Raw genomic sequence first — 15,492 nt, 5'->3', positions numbered from 1 at the left:
GGCCAAGTGGGACGCTACCATCCCATATATCCCAGAGGTTAAAAAACCCAAATCAAACAAAAAAAATGCTGGTTTCCTTGAGGATTACGTCATCCTCCCGAGGAGGATGAGCTGACTAATCAGCGGTCTACTCGCATGAATATTGACCGGTAAACGCCCACACCATTCTGTTGTTGGGGTACGCCCACACACTATTCCAACACAGAAAAGGCTGCTTTTAAACATACGTGACCACAATTTCTTTTGTGAGAAAACTCTCTCATATTGTAATTAATTATAGGTCATATTTCATAGAATTACACTGGAGAGTACTATAAGCTTTAATATGGCAAAGTTCTCGCTCTGCCTCATGGAAAAATGTGTAGAATTGCAGGATTGGTGCTGAGCAATTAGTGCCTTTTGAGGTCAGTTCGGTTTCAGTTAGATTATTAACAATAGAAAGATTTTCAATTTCAATAATATTTTTTAAACATTAAATGCACTATGCATTGTTGGTTGAATGCTGTAGCGCAGAATAAAACAAAAGTCTCATGATAGATTATCACTTATTAACCAATAATTATTCACATTACAGACCGGACAAGTAGCCGCCACAATGGAATATGGTCATCGTAGTTAATCATCACGTTTTCTGCACTAAATTATGTCGAAAACTGGCCTGTTGGAAACTACAACACCTTACTGCATCACACAGTTCGACATGATCGGATTTATCTCAAGAAACTGCAGCGCAAGGTGCGTATTGAGATCACAGTAAACAAATTCAATGTCATTTAAATAATTTTACTGCAGTTGGTCAAATAGTTCAAAAATCCCCTTAGCGCCCTGCAGGATATTAACTTTAAAGCTGTGACAAAATTTTTGCTGCCCCATAACAAAATGTGTAGAATTGCAAGAAATTAGCTTGGAAACTGTAATATTTTCTCTCCAATGCCAAGAGGCAGACCATTAAAATGTTCCTTCCCGGTGCCCGAGACATCAAGTCATGGTAAAACACCTTGTATGTTATTTGTATCTCACTCAATTATGAGGGGTACCTTATTACTTTGCCATCATAGAAGGGTTCCCCGACCTCAAGAAGTTTGAGAACCCTTGTAATAGTGCACTGCAAACCACAAGAGCAACTGACAAGATAACTTGACCCATTTAAAAGACTGCAACAATATTATTAGAGACAAGTAGGCACCCACCATTAAATACACTACATGATAAATAAAGGATGTGTTCAATGCACATTTGTACGACGTAAAGATATGAGTTGCTTTAATGGGATAAATGTACTTTTAGTCATACTATTGTCCCAAACACTGCCAAATAGCAGCCCATCTTGTGTGCCTCAATACCCCGATGAGATTAGAAAATTAGGTCGTGGGATGGCCGGCAAATAACATGTTGTTCAGGGATTAAGAGGGCAGATAAGCAAGCCATCAATGTAATACACCAGGAAAGGGCCTTGTAACGCAAAAAGGTGTTCAGGGCCAGCCACAGCATGCCATCATAACAGCACACTCAAAGGCAAGGGTCAGCACAACACAGTCCAAGTATACCACTTCACCAAAAATAGTTGCTAGCATAAACATCACATTGTCTGTAGCCATAGTTAACTCTGAACAGCAATCTAATACGGCCTCCATATTCACGTTGGGAGGGGGACTGCGATGTTTCGTAATGCATACCCAGATAAATTGCGGTGGTGAAATTAGTTTAGTTTACATTCCTCGTTGAATCACAGTGAATAGGTCAATCAACTCAGTTTTTAATGCTTTAGTATAAGATTGTATAAATCCCCATTTCTAGGAACTATGCGATTTGGCAAATTATTTTATGAAGAGAACAAAACAAAATGGCGGTGCGGGTAGGCCATCTGCATTATAACAAACCGGTTAGCAATTAAGCTAGCTAACTATACGATGCAAACATTGCATGTAGCTATGACCCACGCCGTGATACACATGGGCATGGTTGTTGTGCAACAAGATTGTATAACTATACAGTAGAACCAATATATCTAAATTAGTAACCTAGCCATCTTCAAGAGATCTCTCTACATCTCGCCCTGCTATTAACCAAACCATCCAGCTAATAGCTAGCTAACCAACACTATTGTCGCTAGCGAGTGACTGTTAGCCGATGCTAACGTTAGTTAACTAATGTTACCACATTAGCACACATCTAGCGGTTGCCATCGTTACATTTCAACTGTAATATAGTTAGCTAGCTAGCTAATATTTTACATCAGGAAATACAAGATGTAAGTACTAACCTGGTCTTGTCCCGACTTGTCTCGAGTTGTATCGCAGAATAATGTAATCACGTTAGCCCTCTACTAACTAACGTTAGCTTGTTTATTGCTCACGCTGTCGCTGGCAAGTAACGTTTACCCTAGCTTGCTAGCAAAATTACCACTCTGCTAGCTCAAACTACAAATTAATTAACGTTATAAAATAAGAGAGGGGATATTGGAGATTGATGTGTGTAAAGCGGCTTACTTGTACTCCTTTTTCTTTTTCCACAAAACCAATGAAAAAAAAAAATATTACAGGAGAGCTTAATCCGTCACTACAAGAGCCGTCAACGGCTACTAGAGACGGTAGTGCAGAGGGGGCGGAGGGCACACAAAGAGGGCGGGGTCAGATTAACATCATGAATTCTGAATCCGCATGTTGTCCTATCAAATCTAACATTTCGGATTATTTCAACATTTTGCATGGATTTAATAATTTAATTTAATAAAATAATGTATTTTACAGCGCTCTGATCAGCGAACCGTGTACTGTGTTTATTTCGTCTCACTGTCTGGTTGCTATTTATCAACACCAAAACAAAATCAAATGTGTGTTTTTCACTCACAATATAATGCAATTCAATAGTTTATGTTTTACACCTCTTGATCAGATCTCATGCATGACCAAAGCGTTAAAGGGGAAGTTCCCCTTATTTTTACGTGGCCTTAATTTCACTATTTCTGTGCTTGTAGTTGATCCCCCAAAACTGTTTTAACATTTTAATATATTTTATTATTTTTATCTTGAGCACAATTTTTTTTAGCGAATGCAGAGACATTCAGAATGTGATTCTGATGTAACATGAGATTTTTGGAGTGTTTTTAGAGCTTTTTCTAACATGCTTTAGACACATTTTCATAGTGCATTGTAGTCAATGGCAAGTGATGACTCAAAAAGTGACAACCAATTTTCTCTGACCAAACAAAAAATAAACAAAATACGGGGGATTTTGGGGGATCAACTACAAGCACAGAAACAGTGAAAATAAGGCCACATGAAATGGGCGAACTTCCCCCATAAAAAACGGTCAATAATATTAGTCATTCATTCATTTATTAGTAATTCATTCATTCAATTATTCATTAATATATTTGTAATTTCATTCATCAATTCATTGTTGACTATAGACAGGCAGCACTATCCTGATGCAGCACAGAGGCTGTATCCATAACAAAACATTTTTAATAGTTGATTATAACTTGTGGATGAAATACTGAAACTATTCCCATTCTTCAACGCTTTGAGACAGCATCTCAATATTGGAATTATGACCTAGATAGTTTGTGTGTATGCATTGATATGTAGGCTACTTGTGCCTTCTTTTTTTATTTTTATGTATGTAGTTCTGTCCTTGAGCTGTTCTTGTCTATTGATATTCTGTATTATGTCATTCTCTATTGTTTCATATTTTGTGTGGACCCCAGGAAGAGTAGTTGCTGCTTTTGCAACAGCTAATGGGGATCCTAATAAAATACCAAATAGATGTGAAGCTTTTCGAGAATGCTTTTTAAATGCAAAACATGTATTGTGATGGAAGGTCTAAGATGTCAAGTAACAATTGCCTCTCTTCCTTTTTAAATTTAATGCATGGAAAATATCATATGTAGCAACATTCAGGTAACCTTAATTATCAAGGTTAATGTTTTTTTTTTTAAGTAACTCAATTACTTTTACTCTAAGTACTTTTTAATTGAGGTACTTTTGACTTTTACTTGAGTAGTTTTTTTTAAACGTCATTTTTCTTCTACTTGAATAAAATGTAATTAAAGTAACATAACTTCTACTTGAGTAGGATATTTCAGTAATCTTTCCACTTCTGACTTTGATTAGCATAAAATAAAATACTTTCATGTTCTGTGAGTTCTCTCTATTTCCCATGCATGAACAGTTTCAGTATGTCAAGATGGACAGTAGACCTATTCATGAAGATTACGAAAACATATGCAGATGATAGAGTAGCTTTCAAGTGGGGTAATTGTTGTACTTTTTTTTCAGTGTCAACGCTTAATTAAAGTATTTATTTTATGAATTGTTTTACTCTCTCCTCCATTAAGTTGTTTTTGTTGTTGTTGCATTAACTAGCTCTATGTAACATAAACACACAGTAATCAATGTCAATCGAGACATTGATCTTGAAAGATAATTTGTTTGGATAGAAAACAAATCAACCTTGAGTTTGGTCATAAAAACAGCTAAAGTTAATCATTAGTGTCACACCAGCATTCGCTTTGGCTCCCCCTCCTGTCCAGCTCAGGCATTCGGCGTTGCCGGACTTCAAGCTGCTGCCGAACCCAAAATACCCCTGACTGCAGTGTGCAGTTCGGGGCCTGGCTCAATGTGGGTGGAGTCCCACGTTTGACCCCACCCACTTTTTTTTGTCCATCTGAGGTTTGACAGTCACACACGGAGTACACAGCAGATGTGTTGTAACACTTTTTGGTTCATGCTATATTTTGAGACAAGCTACTGATATTGTTGCAGTGAACATACTTGTTGTGTAAGTCATGTACTCTTAAAATTGTGTTGATAAATGTTATAACTTTGTAATTATATTATTTAATTGAGCATATATACACACACACAGTTGCTACCTGTCCTGATTTATGCTGCTATTTACTTTCCTCATGAAAATGGAGACAGACTATACCACAGTGACAAGCTGAATGTGCTTTTACATTAAGTTATACCAGCTATTTTTTTTATTTTTTTTATTTTTTATTTTACCCTTATTTAACCAGGCAAGTCAGTTAAGAACATATTCTTATTTTCAATGACGGCCTGGGAACAGTGGGTTAACTGCCTGTTCAGGGGCAGAACGACAGATTTGTACCTTGTCAGCTCGGGGGTTTGAACTCGCAACCTTCTGGTTACTAGTCCAACGCTCTAACCACTAGGCTACGCTGCCGCCCCTACAGCTACAGTACAGAGATCAGAGATTCGGGTGACTTCTATGTCATCTTTACTAAACAATTGAAACAATTAACCCAGCAGACAAAAACAAGGTTTGACCCCTCTTCAAAAATGGCTTCACTCCTGCTCCTCAAAAGAGACAGACAGTAATGTTCTTGTTGTCAACTGCCTCAATGTAGAACATCTCATAATCTCTCTGTAGCTGGAACATGAAGGGTTCCTTGAGAATATTTTCGTCTTCATCCAGGCCACCATACAACCGTAGTTCTTTAAGCATCACCAATCCAAAATTAAATCTAGAATCGGCTTCCTATTTCGCAAACAAAGCATCCTTCACTCATGCTGCCAAACATACCCTCGTAAAACTGACTATCCTACCGCTCCGTGACTTCGGCAATGTCATTTACAAAATAGCCTCCAACACTCTACACAGCAAATTGGATGTCTATCACAGTGCCACCCGTTTTGCCACCAAAGCCCCATATACTACCCACCTCGGCGACCTGTATGCTCTAGTTGGCTGGCCCTCGCTTCATATTCGTCGCCAAACCCACTGGCTCCAGGTCATATATAAGTCTTTGCTAGGTAAAGCCCCGCCTTTTCTCAGATCACTGGTCACCATTAGCAGCACCTGCCCGTAGCACGCGCTCCAGCAGGTATATTTCACTGGTCATCCCCAACTCCTCCTTTTTGCTCCTTTGCACCCCAGTAACTCTACTTGCACATTCATCTTCTGTACAACTATCAGTCCCTTGTTGAATTGCTAAATTGTAATTATTTCACCACTATGGCCTATTTACTGCCTTACCTCCCTAATCTTACTACATTTGCACACACTGTACATACAGTGCCTTGCGAAATTATTCGGCCCCCTTGAACTTTACGACCTTTTGCCACATTTCAGGCTTCAAACATAAAGATATAAAACTGTATTTTTTTGTGAAGAATCAACAACAAGTGCGACACAATCATGAAGTGGAACGACATTTATTGGATATTTCAAACTTTTTTAACAAATCAAAAACTGAAAAATTGGGCGTGCAAAATTATTCAGCCCCCTTAAGTTAATACTTTGTAGAGCCACCTTTTGCTGCGATTACAGCTGTAAGTCGCTTGGGGTATGTCTCTATCAGTTTTGCACATCGAGAGACTGAAATTTTTTCCCATTCCTCCTTGCAAAACAGCTCGAGCTCAAGGTTGGATGGAGAGCATTTGTGAACAGCAGTTTTCAGTTCTTTCCACAGATTCTCGATTGGATTCAGGTCTGGACTTTGACTTGGCCATTCTAACACCTGGATATGTTTATTTTTGAACTATTCCATTGTAGATTTTGCTTTATGTTTTGGATCATTGTCTTGTTGGAAGACAAATCTCCGTCCCAGTCTCAGGTCTTTTGCAGACTCCATCAGGTTTTCTTCCAGAATGGTCCTGTATTTGGCTCCATCCATGTTCCCATCAATTTTAACCATCTTCCCTGTCCCTGCTGAAGAAAAGCAGGCCCAAACCATGATGCTGCCACCACCATGTTTGACAGTGGGGATGGTGTGTTCAGGGTGATGAGCTGTGTTGCTTTTACGTCAAACATAACGTTTTGCATTGTTGCCAAAAAGTTCAATTTTGGTTTCATCTGACCAGAGCACCTTCTTCCACATGTTTGGTTTGTCTCCCAGGTGGCTTGTTGCAAACTTTAAACAACACTTTTTATGGATATCTATAAGAAATGGCTTTCTTCTTGCCACTCTTCCATAAAGGCCAGATTTGTGCAATATACGACTGATTGTTGTCGTATGGACAGAGTCTCCCACCTCAGCTGTAGATCTCTGCAGTTCATCCAGAGTGATCATGGGCCTCTTGGCTGCATCTCTGATCAGTCTTCTCCTTGTATGAGCTGAAAGTTTAGAGGGACGGCCAGGTCTTGGTAGATTTGCAGTGGTCTGATACTCCTTCCATTTCAATATTATCGCTTGCACAGTGCTCCTTGGGATGTTTAAAGCTTGGGAAATCTTTTTGTATCCAAATCCGGCTTTAAACTTCTTCACAACAGTATCTCGGACCTGCCTGGTGTGTTCCTTGTTCTTCATGATGCTCTCTGTGCTTTTAACGGACCTCTGAGACTATCACAGTGCAAGTGCATTTATACGGAGACTTGATTACACACAGGTGGATTGTATTTATCATCATTAGTCATTTAGGTCAACATTGGATCATTCAGAGATCCTCACTGAACTTCTGGAGAGAGTTTGCTGCACTGAAGGTAAAGGGGCTGAATAATTTTGCACGCCCAATTTTTCAGTTTTTGATTTGTTAAAAAAGTTTGAAATATCCAATAAATGTCGTTCCACTTCATGATTGTGTCGCACTTGTTGTTGATTCTTCACAAAAAAATACAGTTTTATATCTTTATGTTTGAAGCCTGAAATGTGGCAAAAGGTCGCAAAGTTCAAGGGGGGCGAATACTTTCGCAAGGCACTGTATACTTCTCTATTGTGTTATTGACTGTACGTTTGTTTATCCCATGTGTAACTCTGTGTTGTTTGTGTCGCACTGCTTTGCTTTATCTTGGCCAGGTCGCAGTTGTAAATGAGAACATGTTCTCAACTGGCCTATCAGGTTAAATAAGGCCGCATTACAAATAAGGGTTGTAATGCGGTCTTCCCTGTCCATCCCAATTACACTAGGTGCCTTTAAATGTTTGACGTTCGCACCACCTTGCTGCCTCTAGGGTGTCCCTTAGAAGAACATCTGCTTCCTTGAAGAAAAAGGAAGAATAAATACTAAGAGTAATGCCTCATTGGGTGATCAAGACGAATTACACCCCACTTTCAAAATACCACCATGCAAACAAAAGCCACTATTCCTAAAGGGGGTTTTCAGTGATATCTATAACTACTCCACAAGTCATCACAACTATTATATCTTGCCATGCATCAAGCCTTCAGCATTACACAGTAGACTACATACCCAGTTCACAGCTCCCGGTTCGCCGTGCATTTTGTTTTCAGTATCGTCTAGAAAGAAAACAGATTGTGGACATTAAGTAATGGAAGGCTCTTACTGTCTACTCAGACTCAGCATATGCTAGTGGGGTTTGGAGAGCAAGAGGGTTTACTAATAGGTCTGGCTTATGGCTACATCTTTTGTCTGGCATGCGCTGTTTACCATCAACCATGATCTCTACTATTTGCCGATTGGCTCATGGTGTGAGCCAATCGTCAAAGGGGGATATGGTGGAGAAGATTTCAGCCCAATGGTTTTGCCCAAATTTGAATCAGTACGTGAAACAGTTCATTTATCATTGTGCAACATGTTTATATATGTATATAATATAACATAGACAAGTGAACTCCACTGCAACCAGGGAAGTTTCCCACTCCATTGTAACCAGGGAAGTGCCCCACTCCACTGCAACCAGGGAAGTTTCCCACTCCACTGTAACCAGGGAAGTTCCCCACTCCACTGCAACCAGGGAAGTTCCCCACTCCAAAAGGATCTTTTGTCCACCTTGCTATGGATTTCATAGACATGGTAGAGCGAAAAGAAAGAAAGAGATACTGCCTGGTGATAATTGACAGGTGCACCAGGTGGGTGGAAGCATTTCCCACCACCAACTGTGATGTGCGAACAGTTACAAAATTGCTAGTCAGGGAAATTATACCCAGGTTCGGAGTGCCTGAGGTTTTGTCTGCAGACAATGGGACACATCTCATAAGGGATGTGATTGCCCAAGTGGCCAAAATGATGCGTGTTGACCAGAAGTTTGTGTCCATCTATCACCCGTGGAGTAACGGGATTACAGAGAGGGCTAATTAAATTATCAAAGGGGGGCTTGCAAAAGCCTTCCATTTCACAAAAATTAAGCTGGGTGGAATGCTTGCCCCTTGTCCTCATGAAAATGCGCAGCAGCCTTAACAAATATATTGGGTGTACACCTTATGAGATGGTAACAAGACAACCAATGAACACCCCAGGGGGGAGACCTATTACTGATCGACAGATAGAAATAACTGAGACACAGTGTGACCATCTTGAGTACATGATAGAGCTAACCTCTGTTTTAAATTTTCTCCACTCTCACACTAGGAAAGCAAACGAGGTTCCCCCAGGTGAAGACCCTGACGAGCTTTCTATAAACATTGGAGACTGGATGAAACTACGAGTCCATAAAATAAAATGGAACCAGCCAAGATGAATGGGACCCTTCCAGGTGACCATGGCAACAAAAGAGGCTGAGATCCACCGATGAGGAGGGGCCAGAGGAGAAACTGGGAAGACCACAGACAGAGGTCCGAGTAAGAAACACTTCTTTGAAGGGGTGGTATGACTTTTGACCTCTATCATGGCTTTCCTTTGTGGTCTGATCAGCCTCATGGGAGAGCCATTTGGATAATGAATTTGAGGTAATTTGTGATACTGATTTTAAGGTAATTTGTGTAATTGATAAATATGATGGAGTTTATAGTTCTTTGATATATTTGTAATTTGAACCATTACTGTCACACCCTGACCATAGTTTGCTTTGTATGTTCTATGTTTTGTTTGGTCAGGGTGTGATCTGAGTGGGCATTCTATGTTGGATGTCTTGTTTGTCTGTTTCTGTGTTTGGGCCTGATATGGTTCTCAATCAGAGGCAGGTGTTAGTCATTGTCTCTGATTGGGAGCCATATTTAGGTAGCCTGTTTTGTGTTGGGTTTTGTGGATGATTGTTCCTGTCTTTGTGTTTGTTGCACCAGATAGGGCTGTTTTCGGTTTTTCACGGTTCTTGTTTTGTATATTGGTCTATTTTCATCTTTATTAAAGATGTATAAAAATAACACTGCGTTTTGGTCCGCCTCTCCTTCCCAGGAAGAATCCCATGACAATTACAAACAAAGAGCATAACCTTTGACTAAGGGTAGACTTCCTTAAGTCTCTCTTCCTATGGCCATAAGGGTAAAATATTTTCAGAGTAGTGATTTTGATCTGATTATGTTATTTGAAACTTTGCTTTATCTTTTGACCAGTAGTAGTATTTTTTTTTACAATACTCTCATGGAGGATTATGGGATAAAAATTGGGCGAAGGTGGGTTTATAAAAAAACTGTCAAGGTTATTTTGAAACCCCCACTATTTTGGCTTAAGTAATGGTTAGTAATCTAGCAAAGTTTTATTTTCCCTTAGGTAATCAGCTGTTGTATGCAGTGTAAGAAATTTAACACAACAAGGCTGTGAAATTGATATAATAGTATTATATTTTGTTGTTGAACAAGGTTATAAAGTTAGCAAGAATAAGTTTAACCTCTTTCAGCTAGGGGGCACTATTTTTGTTTGGAAAAATAATGTTCCCAATGTAAACGGCCTACATGCATATAATTGACAGATTAGGATAGAAAACACTAAAGTTTCCAAAACTGTCAAAATAGTGGGGGGGGGGGGGGGCAGTGAGAAGTGAGCAAGAGAGAGAGCAGAAGGAATTTGAGGAGAATGAGAGGGAGAGACTGGGAGTGAGGAGCAGGAGACCGGGAGCGTTACGGAGATTAGAATCTCATAAACCAGGATTGAGAGAAGATAGAAGTGACACAGAATAGTTAGATGACAATGAGAAGATACCCAAATTCCCACTCATAACCTTACCCAACGCCAGAGCTGGGGACGGAACATAACCAGGCATGATAGAAGTCTATAGGGCATGAACACAGAGGGATGTAGCCAGGGCATGAGAAGGAGTCGCACATCCTAAGACAGGAATAGGGGGATTCAGAAGAGATTTGGTAAAAGGATAAGTTGCCCATACTACCTATGTCATTGTTTAGATATGCAGCAATATTGACACATGGGCAGAGCCAGGTGTCAAGAGGGAGGAAGGATGGTAGAGCAGGTTTGGAAACACTGCAGGTTAGAGGAAGGATGGTAGAGCAGGTGAGGAAACACTGCAGGTTAGGAAAGAGTAGTGGCCTAGAGGATAATTACTTAAAAATAAATAAAAGTAAAACATGTTTTTGTAGAATATCCACTCCAACATTTGGAAATTGACTTCATTGAACTATTCAGAAGTGAGGGAAATAAGGGGTGTTTAACAATAATAGATAAGTATATTAAAGGGGTAGATGCATTCCCAATTTACTTGGCGGACACAATTATGGTAGTTAAAATATTAGGTCAAGATATTATCCCTAGAGTTGGTTTACTAGGATCTATTTCTTTAAATAATGGATGACATTTTAGCTAATAAGGTAGAACAAATAGAATGCCAGAGTTAGGAAGACCAGAACAGGTAGACATAGAAGTTCAAGATATTCTAGCAGAACACATGAGAAGACTGGTTTGGTTTGTTAACCAAACCAGTATGTCCAAGATTTTGTGTCCAACAGATGAATTACATGAAAAGGGGATTCACTCAATCCAACCAGGAGACTGGGTGTGGATCCAGTCCCTGAGGAGAACAGACTGGAAGCAGCCCCGTTGGGAAGGCACATACCAGGTTCTGTTAAACTACCTTTGCCATTAGAATAGCTGAGAGAGTCACTTGGGTCCACGTTACCCACTGCAAGAAGGTATGTACACATATGAGCACGGCTGATCACACACAGAGTTAGGAGAAGAACCGAGTACCAACAGGGTCCGGGGGTTACCTCCTTAATTAACAAAGATTTCCTATCCCGACCGTTCATCACTGTGGGTGATCTTAGAAGTGTGAGTATGGGGTGGTACCTAGCAGACCGACTAAGGGCAGGAGAGGGTTGGCGGTTTTTGGGAAGAGTAGGGGCTCTGAGCTGCATCATAGTCGTGGTAACCTTTCTGATACATCCAGATCCACCACCTTCCGGTACTAATTATATGATGCCGTTGTCATTGTTAAGAAGTAATAGATAAACTACATAATACACTGATGAGTGTCTTACAGAATAAGGAGTCAAAGAAGATCAAGACGTGGGATTTAAGGTAAACATTAAACAATTCCCTAGGAAGGCAAATAACTTTACAGGGATTGGGTGGGCCAAATTGAAGTACTCGGCCAACCCACCTCGGTTCACTTTAACTCCTGATGAGTACCAGTGTTATAGATACAAGAATGGCACTGAGAACTTAGATGATTTTAATGGCTGAAAGGTAATCGGTAATGTGACTGACTTAGGTTTGGAAGTACAGGAGACAATTTTTAACCTCACAGCACCTATAACTGATGTAGTGTGGGCTTGTACCAGCAAAGGACGCATACGACAGAAACTACCAAAAAGGGTGGTTAGGAACTTGTGCCCCGAGGTTATTGGTCCAACCAGTTCGAGTTAGTCATCAGAGGCCAGTTATAGGAGGCTAAAATAGGCACAGGAGGAGTTTTGACCAGGATGGGAGTCTAGATGGATGCTATTGGAATCCTCAGGGAAGTTCCAGAAGGATCAAATAGGTGAAGGCTTTACCACTACCTTATTTTGGTGGTTGACAATACATAAAAATGGGGATTAGATTAATTACATCTATTATAATTAACAAAGATCCATGAATGAAACCGGGGATGCAGTAAAGGGGTTCTCTGACCAATTATCTGCCACCTCCCTCATGACCTGGTAAAATAAACTGACTCTCGATATGTTATTGGAAGAAAAGGGCGGGGTATGTAGAATGAGTGGGATTCATTGCTGAACGTTTATTTTTTTAATAACACAGCTCCAGACGGATCAGTGGCCAACAACTCTGTGGTGGATAATTCTCTAACAAATTAGTTTGACAGTATGTTTGGGAAATGGAAAAATGTCATAATCACTGTGTTGTGGGCAACAACAACCTGTATGAGTGTGTTTTGGTTTTTATGTGGATGCTGTTTGGTCCCATGTGTGAGAGGTTTGATCACCAGAACTCTAGAGAGATCGATGACGCAACAAATGGTGAGATACGGACCGATTCCGAGCTCCGACCAGTAGGATGACGAATACAGGCCTCCAGGCCAAGGAGATGGCTCCATTTCTTTTAACCACGAGGAGCCAATGTTAGATGAGACTATCTTCAATGTTTAGACAGACTGTTACTATTATTTAGTCATTAAGGGTGGATTGATAAAATAATTTATATGTCTAAAGATAATGATTAAATAATTCCACTCTGAAACCATATAATTGTATGAAATTTATTGGAATCATAAAACCATAATCTGATGATGTGCGTAGTTTTAGTCAGAATTATAACAAGATCCTTTTGTTCCTTTTTAGTATGTAAGCAGGGTGCAAGTGTGAAACAAATGATAAGAGGAGCTATTGACAGACAAGCTGGACTACTGTGTCCTTACAGGACATTCTGTCTCCACCCGTGGAGGGGAGAAACTGTTAGGTTTGCAGAAAATTATGAAACATGTTGCAGATTAAACAATGTATCTGTGAGTGGAAAAACACAGACTGTCTAAGCAAGGCGTAGTTTAAGATTTTTGATGTTAGAACGTTGTCTGTTTCATTCAACCAGAATCTTACAAACTCTGGGTTGCAGACTGAGTAGATGAATTGAAGTTTATGAACATTGATAACAAAATTCTCATAACAATAGGGAAGTGTTCTCCTCTTGTCTTCGGTCGAGTTTACTAGACTATTTAACATATACAGCTGAAGACTGTGAATGTATAGTCTTGTAGTTTTCTTAACCATTTCATGAGTATGGACTGCGTCCTCTGGTCTGTATTTAAATTGCCAACCATTTCAACATGTAGCTACAGCTCCATTCGGTCTGTTCTATAGAGTAGTAGCCATTTCAACGTGGGGACTACCGTTTCTGACAATTTTGTCATGAGTGCTATTTAAGCACTCAGGGAAAAAGGGGCATTCCCTCCTTTTGCCGTAATGTCTGTGCTCACGTGGGTGTGGCCACTGACATGGTTAGGACTTCATATGAAAAATAATTCTCTCATGTAGAAGGCTAACATTACATTTTATCTTCTCACAAATAGTTTAATATTTAATCATATCAGTTCCCCAACATTTGGATGTGAATCTGATCACTGAGAATTATACACATTCAGAGATACAGTTATGTTGTTCTACTGTCCTTCAAGAGATCCCAAAACACAACTGATCTGACATAATTGTTCTTCGAGTACCCACACACCACTCCAACCGCTTGGATTTAAAGAAATATTGTTTCATTCCTCACTTTTGGATGATGGAGTTTTGGCGGTTCTCTTTCCCCTCAATTCTCCATGGCAGTGAAGAGTTTCTGCAAGGAATTTATGAGCGTCAAAATGGCCAACTCTCTACGGGAGAGAGAGGGTGCTGTAGAGCGAACCCACTGTAACCTTATCCTTCAGATCTGAACATTGAGAGTCATTACAGTCCCCAAAAGACTAAGTAACGAAAGATGTAATTTTATGTTCTTAGTACTGAACAAAACAACAAGTTGTTTGTACTGGAGGCCAAGTGCTGGCACAGGATTTGTGGGGTTAGTGTTTGGAACCATTCTACGTCATCTCTTAGGTTGCACCTATCCTGAGTGAGCCTCTGGGTTATATAATCACTCCACTCAGTGGGCTCTCATTCTATTCACTTTTGTGTGTATATTGTGACCAGCCCCTTTATCGATACGTTTTTAATAAAGTTAATATCCTGATTGGTGATTTAGCCACCATCCTGTGGTTAATAAATAGTCTATCCAACTCTCATTCCATACCTTACGGCCATAGCAGGCTGAATACGAGAATTTCAACCTTTTATAATATATTTCTAAATGACTGGAGACAATGTTTTGTGTTTTAAAGTTAAACATTTTAAACACAGTTCTCAATAATTTTGTCATTATCATGTTACAAAATAACATTTGAGGTAATTTCTACCTAAAAGTAGTTGAGAACTGAATAGGGATATAATTTGGGATTTTCAACCGTAAAATATTTACTTTAAATTATGTAGTAGAGAACCAGGGATGCCACTTTTCGTTTTAGAAGTGGGGGGTCAGGGGGTCCTTCCCCAGAACTTTTTGGGGCATCTAAAGCTAATTTCCTGCATTTTTACACAATCCAATATGCAGTCGCTATTTAGAAAAAAAGTATGCAAAAATGACCACAGTCATCAAGCATAAGAGATTATTATTACATGTGTTAGTGATTAATAAGACTTCAGTACCTGTCAAAAGTTTGGACACACCTACTCATTCAAAGGATTTTCTTTATTTTTTACTATTTTCTATATTGTAAAATAATAGTGAAGACATCAAAGCTATGAAATAACACATGAAATCATGTAGTAACCAAACAAGTGTTAAACAAATCAAAATATATTCTATATGTGAGATTCTTCAAAGTAAACATCCTTTGCCTTGATGACAGCTTTAGACACTCTTGGCATTC

The 15,492-nt window shown here is 39.5% G+C and overlaps 1 protein-coding gene across 3 annotated transcripts in view; it reads right to left on the bottom strand.

Annotated features, from left to right (window-relative positions):
- LOC109907650 (protein PRRC2A) overlaps nucleotides 1–2,626 on the bottom strand; it is a 48,236-nt gene extending 45,610 nt beyond the window's left edge. Inside the window, exon 1 of one of the 3 annotated variants that reach the window (XM_020505741.2) lies at nucleotides 2,264–2,626. The gene's annotated coding sequence lies outside the window, so the exon portion shown is untranslated. The remainder of the gene's footprint in view (nucleotides 1–2,263) is intronic. The other 2 variants (XM_020505743.2, XM_020505742.2) reach the window with 2 other exon arrangements.
- Nucleotides 2,627–15,492: the final 12,866 nt, after the last annotated feature.

The sequence above is a fragment of the Oncorhynchus kisutch genome, linkage group LG17 (assembly GCF_002021735.2).
Source record: "Oncorhynchus kisutch isolate 150728-3 linkage group LG17, Okis_V2, whole genome shotgun sequence".
In the NCBI taxonomy this organism is placed as follows: domain Eukaryota; kingdom Metazoa; phylum Chordata; class Actinopteri; order Salmoniformes; family Salmonidae; genus Oncorhynchus; species Oncorhynchus kisutch.
Note: the sequence above shows the minus strand (reverse complement) of the source record. Positions and strands in the feature narration are given on the sequence as shown.